Source organism: Eschrichtius robustus, chromosome 3 (assembly GCF_028021215.1).
Source record: "Eschrichtius robustus isolate mEscRob2 chromosome 3, mEscRob2.pri, whole genome shotgun sequence".
Classification (NCBI taxonomy): domain Eukaryota; kingdom Metazoa; phylum Chordata; class Mammalia; order Artiodactyla; family Eschrichtiidae; genus Eschrichtius; species Eschrichtius robustus.
The window spans coordinates 161,197,745-161,218,634 of NC_090826.1; the positions used below are offsets into that span (position 1 = coordinate 161,197,745).

Genomic DNA, 20,890 nt, shown 5'->3' on the forward strand with positions numbered 1-20,890 from the left:
AGTCAATTATTTGACAATAAAAACCTAGGGAACCTTCAAGATGGCGGAGGAGTAAGACGTGGAGATCACCTTCCTCCCCAAAAATACATCAAAAATACACCGACATGTGGAAAAACTCCTACAGAACACCTACTGAATGCTGGAAGAAGACCTCAGACTTCCGAAAAGGCCTAAATGAGCAAGAGCCCCCTAATGAGCCGCTGTGTTAACCCCGTCCACTCTGGGCGGGAGCAGATGCCTGAAGGCGACCTACAAGCAGAGGTGGGGCCAAAACCAAAGTTGAAGCCCAGGAGCTGTGCGAACAAAGCAGAAAAGGGAAATTAAATTTATCCGTGCAGCCTCAGGAGCAGCACATTAAACTCCCACAGTCAACTTGATGTACCCTGCAGCTGTGGAATACCTGAATAGACAATGAATCATCCCAAAATTGATGCGGTGGACTTTGGAAGCAACTGTAGACTTCGGTTTTGCTGTCTGCGACTGATTTGTTTCGGATTTTTATGTTTATATTAGTTTAGTTTTTAGCGCTTGTTATCATTGGTAGATTTGTTTATTGGTTTGGTTGTTCTCTTCTTTTTTTAATTTTATTATTATTTTTTATTTTAATAATTTTATTTATTTATTTTTCTTTCTTTTTTTCTCCCTTTTCTTCTGAGATGTGTGGCTGACAGGGTCTTGGTGTTCCGGCCTGGTGTCAGCCCTGAGCTTCTGAGGTGGGAGAGCTGAGCTCAGGACACTGGACCAACAGAGACCTCCTGGCCCCATGTAATAACAATTGGCAAGAGCTCTCCCAGAGATCTCGATCTCAATGCTAAGACCCATCTCCACCAAACGGCCAGCAAGCTCCAGTGCTGGACGCCCCATGACAAACAACTAGCAAGACAGGAACACAACCCCACCCATTAGCAGAGAGGTTGTTTAAAATCATACTAAGTTCACAGACACCCCAAAACACACCACTGGACACGGCCCTGTCCACCAGAAAGACAAGATCCAGCCCCACCCACCAGAACACAGGCACCACTTCCCTCCAGCAGGAAGCCTACACAATGCACTGAACCAACCTCATCCACAGGGGGCAGACAGCAAAAACAATGGGAAATATGAACCTGCAGCCTGTGAAAAGGAAACCCCAAACACAGTAAGTTAAACAAAATGAGAAGACAGAGAAATGTGCAGCAGATGAAGGAGCAAGATGAAAACGCACCAGAACAAACAAATGAAGAGGAAATAGGCAGTCTACCTGAAAAATAATTCAGAGTAATGATAGTAAAGATGATCAAAAATCTCGAAAATAAAATGTAGAAAATAAAAGAAACGTTTAACAACAACCTGGAAAAACTAAAGAGCAAACAAACAATGTTGAACAACATGATAAATGAAATTAAAAGTTCTCTGGCAGGAATCAAGAGCAGAAAAACTGAGGCAGAAGAACGGATAAGTGACCAGGAACATAAAATAGTGGAAATAACTACTGCAAAGCAGAATAAAGAAAAAAAAAGTGAGAAGAATTGAGGACACTCTCAGAGACCTCTGGGACAACATTAAACACACCAACATTCGAATTATAGGGGTCCCAGAAGAAGAAGAGAAAAAAAAAAGGGTCTGAGAAAATATTTGAAGAGATTGTAGTTGAACACTTCCCTAAAATGGTAACGGTATTAGTCAAACAAGTCCAGGAAGCCCAGAGAGTCCCATGCAGGATACCTCCAAGGAGAAACAAGCCAAGACACATATTAATCAAACTATCAAAAATTAAATACAAGGAAAAAATATTAAAAGCAGTAAGAGAAAAGCAACAAGTAACATACAAAGGAATCCCCATAAGGTAACAGCTGATCTTTCAGCAGAAACTCTGCAAGCCAGAAGGGAGTGGCAGGACATACTTAAAGTGATGAAAGGGAAAAAGCTGCAACCAAGATTACTCTACCCAACAAGGATCTCATTCAGATTTGACGGAGAAATTCAAACCTCTACAGACAAGCAAAAGTTAAGAGAATTCAGCACCACCAAACAGCTTTACAACAAATGCTAAAGGAACTTCTCTAGGCAGCAAACACAAGAGAAGGAAAAGACCTACAATAACAAACCCAAAACAATTATGAAAATGGTAATAGGAATATACATATCGATAAATACCTTAAATGTAAATGGGTTAAATGCTCCAACCAAAAGACACAGACTGGCTAAATGGATACAAAAACAAGACCCATATATATGCTGTCTACAAGAGACCCACTTCAGACCGAGGGACACATACAGACTGAAAGTGAAGGGATGGAAAAAGATACTCCATGCAAATGGAAATCAAAAGAAAGCTGTTGTAGCAATTCTCATATCAGACAACATAGACTTTAAAATAAAGACTATTACAAGAGACAAAGAAGGACACTACATAATGATCAAGGGATCAATCCAAGAAGAAGATATAACAATTGTAAATATTTATGCACCCAACATAGGAGCACCTCAATACATAAGGCAAATGCTAACAGCCATAAAAGGGGAAATAAACAGTAACACATTATAGTAGTGGACGTTAACACCCAACTTTCACCAATGGACAGATCATCCAAAATGAAAATAAATAAGGAAACACAACGTTTAAATGACACATTAAACAAGATGGACTTAATCGATATCTATAGGACATCCCATTCAAAAAAAACAGAATACACTTTCTTCTCAAGTGCTCATGTAATTCTCCAAGATAGATCATATCTTGGGTCACAAATCAAGTCTTGGTAAATTTAAGAAAATTGAAATCATATCAAATATCTTTTCCAACCACAATGCTATGAGACTAGATATCAATTACAGGAAAAAAAACTGTAAAAAATAGAAGCACATGGAGGCTAAACAATACACTACTAAATAACCAAGAGATCACTGAAGAAATCAAAGAGGAAATCAAAAAATAACTAGAAACAAATGACAATGAAAACACAACAACCCAAAACCTCTGGGATGAAGCAAAAGCAGTTCTAAGAGGCAAGTTTATAGCAATACAATCCTACCTCAAGAAACAAGAAACATTTCAAATAAACAATCTAACCTTACACCTAAAGAAATTAGAGAAAGAAGAACAAAAAATCCCAAAGTTAGCAGAAGGAAAGAAATCATAAAGATCAGATCAGAAATAAATGAAAAAGAAATGAAGGAAACAATAGCAAAGATCAATAAAATTAAAAGCTGGTTCTTTGAGACGATAAACAAATTTGATAAACCATTAGCCAGACTCATGAAGAAAAAAAAAGAAGACTCAGATCAACAGAATTAAAAATGAAAGAGAAGTAACAACTGACACTGCAGAAACACAAAGGATCATGAGAGATTACTACAAGCAACTATATGCCAATAAAATGGACAACCTGGAAGAAATGGACAAATTCTTAGAAAAGCACAACCTTCCGAAACTGAACCAGGAAGAAATAGAAAGTACAAACAGACCAATCACAAGCACTGAAATAGAAACTGTGATTAAAAATCTTCCAACAAACAAAAGCGCAGGACCAGATGGCTTCACAGGCGAATTCTATCAAACATTTAGAGAAGAGCTAACACCTATCCTCCTCAAATTCTTCCAAAATATGGCACAGGGAGGAACACTCCCAAACTCATTCTACGAGGCCACCATCACCCTGATACCAAAACCAGACAAAGATGTCACAAAGAAAGAAAACTACAGGCCAATATCACTGATGAACACAGATGCAAAAATCCTCAACAAAATACTGGCAAACAGAATCCAACAGCACATTAAAAGCATCATACACCATGATCAAGTGGGGTTTTTCCCAGGAATGCAAAGATCCTTCATTATACGCAAATCAATCAATGTGATACACCATATTAACAAACTGAAGGATAAAAACCATATGATAATCTCAATAGATGCAGAAAAGTCTTCTGACAAAATTCAGCACCCATTTACGATAAAAACTCTCCAGAAGGTAGGCAGAGAGGGACCCTACCTCAACATAATAAAGGCCCTATATGACAAACCCACAGCCAACATTGTTCTCAATGGTGAAAAACTGAAACTATTTCCTCTAAGATCAGGAAGAAGACAAGGTTGCCCACTCTCACCACTGTTATTCAACATAGTTTTGGAAGTTTTAGCCACAGCAATCAGAGATGAAAAAGAAATAAAAGGAATCCAAATCGGAAAAGAAGAAGTAAAACTGTCACTGTTTGCAGATGACATGATACCATACTTAGAGAATCCTGAAGATGCTACCAGAAAACTACTAGAGCTAATCAATGAATTTGGTAAAGTAGCAGGATATAGCATTAATGCACAGAAATCTCTTGCATTCCTATACACTAATGATGAAAAATCTGAAAGAGAAATTAAGGAAACACTCCCGTTTACCACTGCAACAAAAAGAATAAAATACTTAGGAATAAACCTACCTAAGTAGACAAAAGACCTGTATGCAGAAAATTATAAGACACTGATCAAAGGAATTAATGACGATACAAACAGATGGAGAGATATACCATGTTCTTGGATTGGAAGAATCATTGTGAAAATGACTATACTACCCAAAGCAACTACAAATTCAAGGCAATCCCTATCAAACTACCACTGGCATTTTTCACAGAACTAGAACAAAAAATTTCACAATTTATATGGAAACATAAAAGACCCTGAATAGCCAAAGCAATCTTGAGAAAGAAAAATGGAGCTGGGAGAATCAGGCTCCCTGAATTCAGACTATACTACAAAGCTATAGTAATCAAGACAGTATGGTACTGGCACAAAAACAGAAATATAGATCAATGGAACACAATAGAAAGGCCAGAGATAAACCAACACACATATGGTCACCTTATCTTTGACAAAGAAGGCAAGAATATACAATGGAGAAAAGACAGCCTCTTCAATAAATGGTGCTGGGAAAACTGGACAGCTACATGTACAAGAATGAAATTAGAACACTCCCTAACACCATATACAAAATAAACTCAAAGTTGATTAAAGGCCTAAATATAAGGCCAGACACTATAAAACTCTTAAAGGAAAGCATAGTCAGAACACTCTATGACATAAATGACAGCAAGATCCTTTTTGACCCACCTCCTAGAAAAATGGAAATAAAAACAAAAATAAACAAATGCGACCTAATGAAACTTAAAAGCTTTTACACAGCAAAGGAAACCATAAACAAGATGAAAAGACAACCCTGAGAATGGGAGAAAATATTTGCAAATGAAGCAACTGACAAAGGATTAATATCCAAAATATACAACAGCTCATGGAGCTCAATATCAAAAAAAACAAACAACCCAATCCAAAAGTGGGCAGAAGACCTAAACAGACATTTCTCCAAAGAAGATATACAGATTGCCAACAAACACATGAAAGAATGCTCAACATCACTAATCATTAGAGAAATGGAAATCAAAACTACAGTGAGGTATCACCTCATATCAGTCAGAAAGGCCATCATCAAAAAATCTACAAACAATAAATGCTGGAGAGGGTGTGGAGAAAAGGGAAGCCTCTTCCACTGTTGGTGGGAATGTAAATTGATACAGCCACTATGGAGAACAGTATGGAGGTTCCTTAAAAAACTAAAAACAGAACTACCATATGACCCAGCAATCCCACTACTGGGCATATACCCTGAGAAAACCATAATTCAAAAAGAGTCATGTACCACAATGTTCATTGCAGCACTGTTTACAATAGCCAGGATATGGAAGAAACCTAAGTGTCCATTGACAGATGAATGGATAAAGATGATGTGGCACACATATACAATGGAATATTACTGGGCCATAAAAAGTAACGAAACTGAGTTATTTGTAGTGAGGTGGATGCACATAGAGTCTGTCATACAGAGTGAAGTAAGTAAGAAAGAGAAAAACAAATACCGTATGCTAACACATACATATGGAATCTAAAAAACAAAATGGTCCTGATGAACCTAGGGGCAGGACAGGAAAAAAGACGCAGCCTTAGAAAATGGACTTGAGGACATGGAGAGGGGGAAGGGTAAGCTGGGGCAAAATGAGAGAGTACCATTGATATATATATATATATATATATATATATATATATATATATATATATATTACCAATTGTAAAATAGCTAGCAGGAAACAGCTGCATAGCACAGGGATATCAGCTCAGTGCTTTGTGACTACCTAGAATGGTGGGATAGGGAGTGTCGGAGGGAGCTGCAAGAGAATGGGGATATGGGGATATATGTATACATATAGCTGATTCACTTTGTTATACAGCAGAAACTAACATAACATTGTAAAGCAATTATACTCCAACAAAGATGTTAAAAAAAATTTTTTTTAACCTATTTACTTCTAAGGTTACCAGAAGTGTTTTCAATGTGTTTTTAAAAATAATGAATAGTTTCTAACTTCGTCTTCATGAAAAGTTTTTCTAAAAAGATTGAGATGATCATGTGGATTATACAATTTCTAAATAAGTTAAATGAGATTAAAACATTTTTTAATCTAATCATATTTCTAGAAAAAATTCAACATGAATATGAGAACATAAATATTTTATGCATTGTTGGAAATAACTGGTTAACACTTTACTTAGGATAATTTATGTCTATGTTCATAAATGGCCAATAATTTTTTTCCTGTATGAGCCTTGTCAGGGTTTGATATCAAGGTTGTAACATAAATTTCAGATGCATATAACATGTTTTTCTCCTTTTCTTCAGGAACAACTTGTATAAAATATTTTTAATGATAGAAATTATCTTTTCTTTGAATGTTGTATGAAGTTTATCTAAAAAAGTCATGTGGGGGCTTCCCTGGTGGTGCAGTGGTTGAGAATCTGCCTGCAAATGCAGGGGACACGGGTTCGAGCCCTGGTCTGGGAAGATCCCATGTGCCGCGTAGCAGCTGGGCCCGTGAGCCACAATTACTGAGCCTGAGCGTCTGGAGCCTGCGCTCCGCAACAAGAGAGGCCGCGATAGTGAGAGGCCCACGCACTGCGATGAAGAGTGGCCCCCACTTGCCACAACTAGAGAAAAGCCCTCGCACAGAAACGAAGACCCAACACAGCCATAAATAAATAAATAAATACTTTAAAAAAATCACTATCTTTATTAGTTATCTTTAAAAAAAAAAAGTCATGTGGGCTTGACTTGTTATTTCTGTATTGGGGTGGAAACACTGAAGTTGAAAAGATGACAGATTTTATACTAATTTAAAGATTAGATATAGATATGTTTTCACATTTTTCTTGAGTCAGCTGATAATTTACAGTTTTATAAAAATTATCAAGTAATTCTTTCATTGTAGTTGTATCATATTTTAACTACGGTATTGTAGTTGTGCCCCATTTTCACATATTTTTGTGCTGTCTCACTTTTCTTGATTAACTTTGAGGTTAGTCTACTTTTGTAATCTTTTACATAACTGCAGTTTTGTTTTCTTGAGCCTTTCAAATGTTTGCTTTCTATTTCATTCATTTTTACTTTTATATTTGTTATTTGCATCTACTCACTTCCACTGGGTTTATTCTGTTGCTGGTCTTTTCCCCCCTAATTTGATTTGGAAGACTTGCTAATTAATTTTTGACCTTTCTTTTCTGTTTCCCGCTCTCAACACAATACAAGTATTTAAGAACCTCTCTGGACTTCCCTGGTGGCACAGTGGTTAAGAATCCGCCTCCCAATGCAGGGGACATGTGTTTGAGCCCTGGTCTGGGAAGATCCCACATGCCGCGGAGCAACTAAGCCCAGGCGCCACAACTACAGTGCCTGCGCTCTAGAGCCCACAAGCCACAACTACTGAGCCCACGTGCCATAACTACTGAAGCCCGTGTGCCACAACTGCTGAAGCCTGCGCGCCTAGAGCCCATGCTCTGGAACAAGAGAATCCACTGCAGTGAGAAGCCTGTGCACCACAGTGAAGAGTAGACCCGCTCGCCGCAACTAGAGAAAGCCCATGTGCAGCAGCAAAGACACGATGCAGCCAAAAGAAAAAAAAGGAAAAAAGAAGAACCTCTTTGGCTGCATTTCACAAATTTTCACTGTAATTCAGTTCTGAATATTTTCTGATTTCCAATGTGTCTACTTTTTAATCCATGAATTATGTTAAAGTTTATTTTAAACGTTTGGGTTTTAGAGAAGTATTTCCTTGCTGATTGCTCCAAGTTTTATTGCAATGTGATCACAGAATATGATCAGAGCTATATTGTAGTTCCTTTGTTCTACTGAGGTTTGATTTGTTGTCTTAAAAGAAATGCATGTTCTAAACTACAGACCAATATCCCCATGAACATTGCTGCAAAAACCCTCAGTAAAGTACCAGCAAGATGAATTCAGCAGTATATTAAAATGATTTTATATGACCATTTCATAAGGATTTCACTGAATCAGTAACATCCACTTTGACCAGTAATTATCATCTCAACAATATTAAGTTTCCAACCCACAAACATGGGATGTCTTTCCATTTATTTATGTCTAATTTATTTAAGCAATGTTTTGTAGTTTGCAGCATATAAATTTTACATCCACTTAGTTAAATTTATTTCTAAATATTTTATTCTTTTTGATGCTATTTTCTATGGAATTGTTTTCTTAATTTACTTTTCAGATATAGCTAATGTGTAGAAATATAATGTATTTTGTGTGTGATTTTTTTCTGCAACTTTGCTGGATTTTTCATTAGCTTTAAGAGGTTTTTTGGTGTGTGTGTGTATTCCTTAGTGTTTTCTACATATAAGATCATGTCATCTGTTAACAGAGATAGTTTTACTACTTCCTTTCCCATTTGATTGCATTTTATTTCCTCTTCTTTCTAAATATTCTGACAACAACTTCTAGTACTATGTTGAAAAGAACTGCTGAAAGTAGGAATCCTTGTCTTCTTCCTTATCTTTGGGGAAAAGCTTTCAGACTTTCATCATTAAGTGTGTGACCTGTGGGTTCATACATGGCCTTTATTATGATGAGGAAGTTTCCTTCTATTTCTAGTTTTCTGAGTATGGTTTTTTTTTGTTTTGTTTTGTTTCTTTTACCATGAAAAAGTGCTGAATTTTGTCAAATGCTTTTTCTGCACCAACTGAAATCACATGGGTTTTTTCTTCATTCTGTTAAAGTAGGGTATTACATTGATCGATTTTAGTATTATGAATCTTTGCATTCCTGGAATACAACTCACTTCATCATGATGTATAATCCTTTTAATATGCTGCTGATTGGTTTGTTAGTGTTTTGTTGAGAATTTTTGCATGTGTATTAACTGGGAGTATTGGTGTATAGTTTTCTTGCAGTGTCTTTGCATGATTTTGGAATCAGGGTAATGCTGTCTTCACAGAATGAGTCAGGAAGTATTCACTCCTCTTCAGTTTCTTGGAATAGTTTGAGAAGGACTGGCATTATTTCTCCTTTAAATGTTTGAAGAATTCTCTAGTGAAGCTATCTGGTCTAGGGCTTTTCTTTATTGGTTTTTTGATTACATTGTCCTTATTAGTTCTTATTAGTTTTAGGTCTATTCAAAATTTCTATTTCTACTTGAGTCATTTTGGCAGTTTGTACATTTTTAGGAATTTTTCCAATACACATAGGTTACCCACTTTATTAGTGTACAGGTGTTCATATTATTCTCATAATTCTTTTTATTTCTGTAAAGTCAGTAGTAATGTTTTTCACTTGTGATTTTAATATTTGCTTTTTCTCTTTTTCTTAGTCAATCTACTTAAAAGTTTGTCAATTTTGTTGATCTTTTCAAACAATGAATTATTTTTGGTTTTACTGACTTTCTCTATTGTTTTTCTATTGTCTATTTCATGTATATCCACTCTAATCTTTATGCCCAAAATTGGCTAACCTAGATGAAGTGATGAAATTCACTGCATGAAGATATAACAGTCTAAAATTTGGGTGCACCTAAGAACAGAACTTTAAGTTTCAAGTAAAGAAAAAGTGATAGAACTGAAAGAGAATTAGTCAACACCATAATTATAGTTCAGGATTTTACTTATCCTCTGTTAGTAATTGATAAAAGCAAGCTGTCAAACAATCAGCAAGGATGTAGAATACTTAAAACTATTAACCCACTTGATCTAATTGACATTTATAGAACACTGTATATAATGAGAAGAATACACATTATTTCAAATGCACATGAAACACTCATCAACATAAACCATATTTTCTTCATAAAACAAATCTCAATAGATTTAAATTATTTAAAATTATACAAAGTATGTTCCTTAATTGTTCCTTAACAACAACAAAATTCGACTAGAGATGTAAACAGAAAGACAACTAAAAAATCTCCAAATATTGTAAATCAAACAACACACTTCAATAAACCATTGGGTCACAGAAGGAAACACAAGGAAAATTAGAAAGCATTTTGAAATAAAAATTAAATCATAATATGACATAACAAAACTTACCTGATGTAGCTAGGGCAGTGCTTAGAGGTAGTAAAAATATAGCACTACAAGCTCATATTATAAAAGAAAGGATTCAAATCTAATAAGTTTTCAAGATAATTGGCTAAAAGGAAGAGCTAATTTATAAAACAAGGTAAAAGGAATAGAAAAAATAAAGAAAATAATCCATCAACTTAATGCCAATGAATTCAACAATTAGACAAAATTTTTAAATTCCTTGAAACACAGATAAACTACAAAATCTCACTGAAAAGAAACAGATAATAAGAGGTACCGTACATCCACTAAATAAATTGATTTCTTTACTCTAGGTTCAGATGGCTTCACAGGACATTCTATCAACATTTAAAGAAGAAATAAGAGCAATTCTATGCAAACTTTTCCATAAAATGGAAGAGGGAACACCACTTATTTTTGGATTATCCTGATTCTAAAAGCAGATAGTACATGAAAAGAAAAATATAGCCCAATATTTCCTATGACTATAAATGCAAAATCCTTAACAAAATACTAAAATAATCTAGCAATATATAAAAAAGATAATATACCATGATTGTTTAGAGGTTTACCACAGGCATGCAAGTGAAAATCAATCAATGTGAGTCAATGTATTAATAAACTAAGGTAGAAACATCACATAGTTATCTCAATGAATGCAGAAAAAAAGCATTCAACAAAATCCAGCATTTATTCATAATAAAAATGTTCATGAAATAGAAACAGCAGACAATTTTGTCAACCTGAGAGATGGCATGCATAAAAAAAACCTATAGCTAATATCATAATCAGAAGGGGAAATGTAAATTCTATCTCCCCCAAATTAGTAATAATTAAATATCTGTTCTCACCATCTCTATACAACATTGTTCTGGCAATCCTAGTTAATGCAATAAGGTAAGAAAAAGAAGAAATAAAAGGCATACAAGTTGGAAATAGATGACATGATCATCTATGTAGACTACCTCCTAAAAAAAAGGTACTAAAACTATTAAGTACATTTGAACCTGATAAACTAGTGACATACACATAAAACCTCCACTAAAGACCTATTTACCTCAGTTTCCTCGGTTTCTTTTACTCAGTACCTAATGCCTGAGTTTCAACAAAAAATTATAAGACATATTAAAAGATAAAAAATATATTTTCAAGATGCAGAGCAAGCCTCAAATATGGCAGAGAGAGATGTTGGAATTATGAGAACAGGAATTTGAAGCAGCTATGATCAATATACTAAAGGCTTTAGTAGAAAAAGTTGACTATATGCAAGAACAGATGGATAATATAAGTAGATAAATGGAATCTCTAAGAAAGCATCAAAGGAAATGCTAGCAATCAAAAACACCATCACAGAAATTAAGAATGCTTTTGATAGGCTCACCAATAGTCAGAACACAGCCAAGGACAGAATCAGTGAGCTTGAAGAAATGTTAATAGAAACTTTCAAAACTGAAATGCAAAGAGAAAAAAGAATAAAAAAGAACAGAATATCCAAGAATTGTGAGACAATTATAAAAGATGTAATGTACGTGTAATGGGAATATGAGGAGAGAGAGAATGGAACAAAAGAAATATTTGAAGCAATAACAGTATTCCAAAATTAGTGCTAGGCACCATACTACAGGTCCTGGAAGTTCAGAGAATATCAGTCTAGATAAGTACCCCCAAATCTACACTTAGCCATCGGTATAGCCATTTAACCTGAAGAAAATCAAAGACAAAGATAAAATCTTGAGAGAAGGCAGAAGTGGGTGTGTGTGCGTGCGCATGCGCACACACACAGCAAAAAACTTTATCTATAACGGTGCAAAGCTAAGAATTACATTGAATTTCTCTTCAGTAATCTTGCAAGCAATGAAAAATGGAGTGAAATACTTAGTGTTGAAAGACAAAAGCATCAACCCAGAATTCTGTATATAGCAAAATTATCCTTCAAAAACAAGGAAAAATAAAGACTTTCCCAGACAAAAAACTGACGCAATTTGTCACCAGGAGACCTACCTTGCAAAAACTGTTAAAAGAAATTCATCAAAAAGAAGGCAAATGATAGAGGTCAGAAACTTAGATTTACATAAAGAAAGGAAGTGTATTAAAGAAGGAATACACGAAGATTCAATATTTTTTTCCATATTCTTAGTTAAAATAATTAGACAAAAGTTTGTTCATTTTGAGTTTATTTTTGTGTATGGTATTATGGAGTGTTCTAATTTCATTCTTTTACATACAGCTGGTGAAGCAACCAACAAGGGATTAATCTCCAAAATATATAAACAGCTCATGCAGCTCAATATCAAAAAAACAAACAACCCAATCAAAAAATGGGTGGAAGACCTAAATAGACATTTCTCCAAAGAAGACATACGGATGGCCAACAAACACATGAAAATATGCTCAACATTAATTATTAGAGAAATGCAAATCAAAACTAAAATGAGGTATCACCTCACACCGGTCAGAATGGCCATCAAAAAATCTACAAACAATAAATGCTGGAGAGGGTGTGGAGAAAAGGAAACCCTCATGCATTGTTGGTGGGAATGTAAATTGATACAGCCATTATGAAGAACAGTACGGAGGTTCTTAAAAAACTAAAAATAGAATTACCATATGACCTAGCAATCCCACTACTGGGCATATACCCTGAGAAAACCACAATTCAAAAAGACACATGCACCCCAAGGTTCTCTGCAGCACTATTCATAACAGCCAGGACATGGAAGCAACCTAAATGTCCATTAACAGAGGAATGGATAAAGAAGATGTGGTACATATATACAACGGAATATTACTCAGCCATAAAAAGGAACGAAATTGGGTCATTTGTAGAGATATGTATGGACCTAGAGACTGTCCTACAGAGTGAAGTAAGTCAGAAAGAGAAAAACAAATGTTGTATATTAATGCATATATGTGGAACCTGAAAAAATTGGTATAGACAATCTTATTTACAAAGCAGAAATAGAGACACAGATGTAGAGAACAAACGTATAGATACCAAGGGGGAAATGGGGGGGTGGTGGGACAAATTGGGAGATTGGGATTGACATATATACACTATTGATACTATGTATAAAATAGATAACTAATGAGAGCCTACTGTATAGCACAGGGAACTCTACTCAATGCTCTGTGGTGACCTAAATGAGAAGGAAATCCAAAAAAGAGGGGATACATTTATACATATAGCTGCTTCACTTTGCTGTAAAGTATAAACTGACACAATATTGTAAAGCAACCATATTCCAATAGAAAAAAAAAAAAAGTTTGTTATGGGACTTCCCTGGTGGTCCATTGGTTAAGACTCTGTGCTCCCAATGCAGGGAGCACGCGTTTGATCCCTGGTCAGGGAACTAAGAGCCTGAAGCTGCATAACGCAGCCAAAAAAAAAAGTTTGTTCAAAATAATAATGCAACAATATATACAATAATTCCAGCTTATGGAAAAGTGACATTAATGACAGCAATGTTATAAGGAAGTTGTACTATCCATGAAGTGGTATAGTATTATTTGAAAAAGCCCTTGGATTAGTTATAAATATAGACTGCAAACTCTAAGGTCAAGCACTAAAAAAATTTAAAAGAAGTGTAAATGATAAGTTAAGAGAGAAGGAAAAATGCAGTCTTAGAAAACGCTCCCTTAAAACCAAGCAAGTCAGAAAAAAAGTAAAAAGTGGAAAAGAAAAGAGGATACAAAGAACAGGACAATGAATAGAAAATAATTTCAACTATTAATTCAATGAACAGATATTAATTCAACTATGTCAATGTCACTTTAAATGTCAATGTCTAAAAACAACTAAAAGACAAAGACTGTCAGAGCGGATAAAAAAACAAGACCCAACCATAAGTTATCTACAAGAAATCCACTTTAAATATACACACATAGAGATTAAAAGTGAGGGGATACCTATTTAAATCTTCTGCCCATTTTTTGATTGGGTTGTTTGTTTTTTTGATATTGAACTACATGAGCTGTTTGTACATTTTGGAGATTAATTCATTGCCAGTCATATCATTTGCAAATATTTTCTCCCATTTTGCAGGTTGTCTTCGTTTTGTGTATGGTATCCTTTGCTGTGCAAAACCTTTTAAGTTTAATTAGGTCCCATTTGTTTATTATTATTTTTTCCATTACTCTAGGAGATGAATCCAAAAAGATATTGCTCAAACAGTGTGCTGCCTAGGTTTTCCTCTAGGATTTTTATAGTATCTGGTCTTACATTTAGGTCTTTAATCCATTTTGAGTTTATTTTTGTGTATGGTGTTAGAGAATGTTCTCATTTCATTCTTTTACATGTAGCTGTCCAAAGAAGACACACAGATGGCCAAAAGGCACATGAAAAGATGCTCAACATCACTAATTGTTAGAGAAATGCAAATCAAAACTACAATGAGGTACCACCTCACACTGCTCAAAATGGCCAACATCAAAAAGTCTACACATAATAAATGCTGGAGAGGGTGTGGAAAAAAAGGAACCCTTCTTCACTGTTGGCAGGAATGTAAATTGGTGCAGCCACTATGGAGAACAGTATGGAGGCTTCTTAAAAACTAAAAATAGAGCTACCATATGATCCTGCAATCCCACTCCCAGGCATATATCCAGAGAAAGTCATAATTCAAAAAGATACATGAGGTTCATAGCATCACTATTCACAATAGACAAGACATGAAAGCAACCTGAATGTCCATCGACAGATGAATGGATAAAGAAGATGTGGTGTATACATATACAATGGAATATTGCTCAGCCATAAAAAAGAATGAAATAATGCCATTTGCAGCAACATAGATGGACCTAGAGATTATCATACTAAGTGAAGTAACATAAGCCAGACAGTGAAAGATAAATATCATATGATATCGCTTATATGTGGAACCTAAAAAAAAAAAAAAAAAAGTTACAAATGAACTTATTTCCAAAACAGATATTTCCAAAACAGAAAGACACTCACAGACATAGAAAACAAACTTATGGTTACCAAACGGGAAAGGGGGTGGGGGGAGAGATAAATTATGAGGTTGGCATTAACACTACTGCATATAAAATAGATAACCAACAAGAATCTACTGTATAGCACAGGGAACTATACTCAATATTTTGTAATAACCTATAAGGGAAGAGTATCTGAAGACAAAAAAATATACATATGTATAAATGAATTGCTGGGCTGTACACCTGAAGCTAACAGGATATTGTAAATCAACTGTACTTCTATAAAAAAAAAACAAACTAATGTGATCTAAGACTGCATTAATTGCAGGTTAAAAAATAAGTAAGGGAAACAATGGTAACACTTATCAAAAGAAAGCTGGAGTAGCTATATTAATTTCAGACAGAGCCGACTTCAGAGTAATGAAAATTATCACAGATAAAAAGAGACATTACATAATGATAAAGGGGTTAATTCTCCAAAAAGACGTAACAATGCTTAATGTGTACGCATGTAACAAGAGAGTTTCAAAATACAATGGACAAAAACTGATAGAACTGCAAGGAGAAATAGATTAATTCACTATTACAGTTGGAGACTTTAACATCCCTTTATCAGTAATTGACAGATCCAGCAGGCAGAAAATTAGTAAGGACTGAAAAGCACCATCAGCCAACTGGATCTAACTGATATTTATAGACTACCTTCTCCAACAACAGTAGCAATACACATTCTTCTTAAGCTCACAGAACATTCACCAAGACAAACCATATTCTAGGCCATAAAACACACCTTAAAAAATTTAAAAGAACAGAAATCATACAAAGGTATGCTCTCAAACCACAACAGAATTAAATTGGCAATCAATAAGTTAAAGATATCTGGAAAAACTCCAAATACTTAGAGATTAAATAATATAGTTCTAAATAACATATAGGTCAAATAAGATGTCTTAAGAAAAATTTAAATATATTTTTAACCAAATAAAAATGAAAATACAACTTATCAAAATTTGTGGGATGCAGTAAAAACAGTATATATAGGAAAACGTATAGCATTGAATCATACATTTGAAAAGAAAGATCTAAAAACAATAATCTACACTTCCAGTTTAGGAAACCAGAAATAGAAGAGCAAATAAAATCTGAAATAAGGAGAAGAAAATAAATAAAAATGAGAGCATATATCCATAAATTTGAAAATTGAAAACTGATAGAGAAAATCACCAAAATCACAAGCTGGCTCTTTCAAAAGATCAACAAAGTTGATGAACATCTGCCACATTAAGAAAGAAACTGCATTTCTATCAGGCCTTCTGGCATTTCTAATAGTGTTTTGTGCACATAAATGCTATTTGGTGCAAAAATTTTACTTTTTATGTTGGAGATCATACTATTGTTCATTATGCCCAAACTGACTTCTCCCATTTAATATTTACGTGTTGAAATCTACTTAGCTCAAAATTATAATTGTCTCTGTTTACTTTTTGTGACATTTGACTGTTAAACCTCTATTCATCCTCTTATTTTTTCCACTTTTCTGTGTAATTTTGTTTTAGGTGAGATTCTTGTACAGAACATCTAGTTATATTTTGTTTTTAACCCACTTGAGGGCTTTTACAGCTTAAACCATTTGCATTTCATATCACAACTAACGTTAGTTTTGACAGCTGTCTGTGTTCTTTTATATCCTCAGTGCAATGCCTCACAATCAACAGAAGAGAGTAATTTTAAAGTTAAACTGTCAGAACATTTGGTAGATATTTGTGGCTCATCTTTCTTTGACCTGAAGTTTTAGACTGAACCACCATTTGAGTAGGATAAGGAGAATATCAACATGAAGCTACCTAGAAGCATCTTTTTAGCTTCTCTCTCTTCTTTGTTAGTGTTCATGTTATACTTGTCTAACCTTGCTTTACTTATGAAAACAATAACAATCACTAACATTGGCATGACTGCCATCAATCACCAAACTCCTCATGCTGAGTTTTTCAACCAGAAAATAGAGAGTCATGATTCAGTCAGAAAAGTGCCACTGCAACTTTTTAAATAATACTTCACAAAGGACCTTGACACACCTTACAAAAATGTGTCCTCAAACCAACTCCCATTCCTGACCATGGATATTTTTTAATACTCAATCATAGCTCTCAGTGTTCTCATACCTTCCCTCCCCCTGTGTCTCTCTCCCTAAGTCTCCTCCCCTTTCCCATTTATTTTCTCATTCCTCTCCTTTTTATAGAGGAAATCCATTCCCACAACTTTAAATTAATTGAATTTCCTTATTGATTCTTGCTCTCATTTCCAAATGTTAGTGCTGTATTTCTAGCCCTGAAATAATTCCATTTAAAATTAAATTATTACAAAAACCAGCAATAATCCTCCCCCATTTCCCCAGGATTGTCATACTGGATTACTAATTCTTACTTCTTTAAAATATCTATAGGGGCTTCCCTGGTGGCGCAGTGGTTGAGAATCTGCCTGCTAATGCAGGGGACACGGGTTCAAGCCCTGGTCTGGGAAGATCCCACATGCCGCGGAGCAGCTGGGCCCGTGAGCCACAGCTACTGAGCCTGCGCGTCTGGAGCCTGTGCTCCGCAACAAGAGAGGCCGCGATAGTGAGAACCCCGCGCATCGCGATGAAGAGTGGCCCCCACTTGCCGCAACTAGAGGAAGGCCTCGCACAGAAACAAGGACCCAACACAGCCAAAATAAATAAATAAACAATTAATTAATTAAAGGTGCTAATAATTAAAAAAAATAAAATAAAATAAAATAAAATATCTATAGAATTCACATTTCTTTTTCCTTCCTCATTGCCTTTATTCTGTTTCATTGGACTCTACTGCTTAACACTTGTATCATTGCAGCAATCTCTAAATCAGATTCTCTTTTCCAAACTCTTCTGCCTAAGTCTATACCAACAAACTTGAAAAGGTCCAATCATCTTATGTCATTCACCTACTTCAGGATTTATAATTCTGGCGAGTAGGTGGATCAATCAAACATGAGCTAAATTTTCAAGAAATGATATCAAATTAACAGGCTCAATTCTCCATTTTCTGCATCTACCATAAATTGCTGGTTCTTCCCAGCTTCAGAATTATTTCATGCACTTCAATCATAATGACTTTATTTCTTCTTACACTTGTCTCCCCTCTAAAATGTCACATTCCCATCAATTCCAAGCCTATATTTCCTTCAAATGCGTTCTTTTTTCCATGAATATTTCCAAATTAGGGGGATCATGTCTTAGACATGGAGCTAAATGAGCTTTAGAGTAAAGGCTAAAGAAAAACAATGAAGAAGAAAAAACAAAACAAAAAACAATACCAGATGGACGCATGGATCTACATAAAGGAATGGAGAGTGCTACTAGTAGTAAATATAAAGCATTTTTCAGCACATTAAAATATAATTGTCTAAAGCTAAAGAGAATTATGATGTATTGTGATGTTTATAACATGTGAAAGTAAAATATATGAAAATGATAGAATAAAGAATGGAAGGGGAAACAGAAATATGCTATTGAAAGTGATATGTTTATAATATTAACTGAAGGTACAGTGTGATAAGTTAAGCATATATATGGAAAACTCTAAAACAATCTCAAGAGAAGAAAACAAAGGAGTATAGCTAATGACACAATAGCTCAGATGAAATGGAATCATAAAAATATTCAATAAATCCAAAAGAACGCAGATAAAGAAACAAATAAAAAACAAACTGCAAGATGGCAGATTTCAACCCAACTATGTCAATAATCAAATTAAATAAAAATGGGCTGCACATTCCATTAAAAGTCATATATTATCTAATGAATAAGAAAAAAATCAAGGTATGGTACAGTGATTAAGGTGGCTGTGTGTTCATCTTCCTCCTCCTGCCATGGGTCCAGATCCCCTGATGGTATCCAACTGTGCTGAAGTCTGGCTGGTGTCAACTGTCTCCACAATGCCCCCTGCCCCCCAACCAAGAAACCTGCTCAGGCTGGGGGAAGCAAAAAAGTGGAGTAGACAAAGAAGATTACTGGAGACAAAACTTTTGGTCTAAAGAACAAGAAAGGAGCAAAGCAACAAAAGTTTATCAAGGCTGTCACTCATCAAGTTCAATTTGGTCAACAAAATCCACATCAGGTAGCATAAAGGGAAGCCAAAGAGAAACTGAAGAAAGATGACAAGAAGTAAGAATTGCAAGAGCTAAATGAGCTATTCAAACCTGTAGTTGCTGCTCAAAAACTAAGTAAAGGTGCAGATCCTGAATCTGTGGTACGTGCATGGGCAGAGCACTAAAGGAGATAAGTATAAGTTCTCTCATGACTTGACTGTGGTGAGAAAATGTGATGCAAGCAGTGAAGAACTTGAAAAGTATACTACAGTTAATTGGGATGAGAAAAAAACTGGAAGAAGCAGTGAGTAACAAGCACAGTGAGGCAGAAAAGAAAAACTCCTAAACTGTTAGTGTGCAGACATTTCTTTGAAGCTACTGAAAACAACAGATATGGCTGGCTTTGGATATGCCATGGAGGGGGAGATATTTGCATGTATCATGATACACTTCCTCCTGGATTTGTATTGTATTGTATTTATATTGTATTGTATATTTTTATCTTTTATGAAAAGAAAGAAGAGAAAGAACAGAGAATTTCATTAGAAGATCTAATTGAAAAAGTGTTCTGCCCTAGGTCCAAATGCTGCCAAAATAACTCCAGAATCTTTCCTTATATGCAAGGAAAAAACAAGAAGAGATTGATAAACTTAAGCAAGGAATGGAAAGAAGGAAAGCAGACTTCAAAACAGGGTAGGCACTAGTTTTCAGTAGTTGTGAGATGTTTGAATTTCATCCTGAGCTGATGATAATGAGGAGGAAGCAGACGATACCTGTTACACCCAGGGAACAGGTGGAGATGAGGCTGATGATTCAATGAGCGATGTAGATGAGACAGGTATTACTGTAGCCAGTCTTGAAAGATTTCAGTACACATTCTTCAGAAAGAGATAAAAACAAATTAAGCAAAGCTTACAGAGGTAGGGCTAAAAATGGCAAAAGAAGTGATTTGGAAGAAGACAATGAAGGGAAGGGACAGAAAAATGGAGCCATCGATGCTATTCCTATTGATGGAAACCTTTTTGGGGGAAGATGTGGATGATCTAAAAGAACTTAAACACACTTGATTTAGAAGAATGACATCATACAAGTCAATGAAAAAATTAAGCCAGCTCAGCATGGTTGAAATTGACTACATTAATTTTTCCACCTAGAATTCTTCAATAGGATGTTTATTTTCCATGCAGATTCTGGTGGGCTTACTTGCCTCCAAAAAAGGAATATTCTCCCTAACTCCTGTATTCTGACTTTGGCTACATCTCATAGTAAGTTCAGAGTAGTTCATGATAAACTGAAAATGATTGATTGTTCTAACTGTCCACTCAGGTAGGAAGTGTAATTGCCCTTCAAGCTCCTGATTTTCATTGGGCATGTATTATTACAAGGACAACATAAATGTAAATTTAAAATACCCTTCATTTAACACAGTTTTTAATGAGTGATTTCATTTCTTTT

At 35.1% G+C, this 20,890-nt stretch overlaps 1 protein-coding gene and 1 pseudogene across 3 annotated transcripts in view; one reads left to right on the top strand and one right to left on the bottom strand.

The window, feature by feature from the left end:
• The window catches only part of AKT3 (AKT serine/threonine kinase 3), a 379,319-nt gene that overhangs the window by 52,610 nt on the left and 305,819 nt on the right, over positions 1-20,890 (bottom strand). The window lies entirely within an intron of this gene.
• Positions 175-20,515, top strand: LOC137761744 (zinc finger CCCH domain-containing protein 15 pseudogene; annotated as a pseudogene).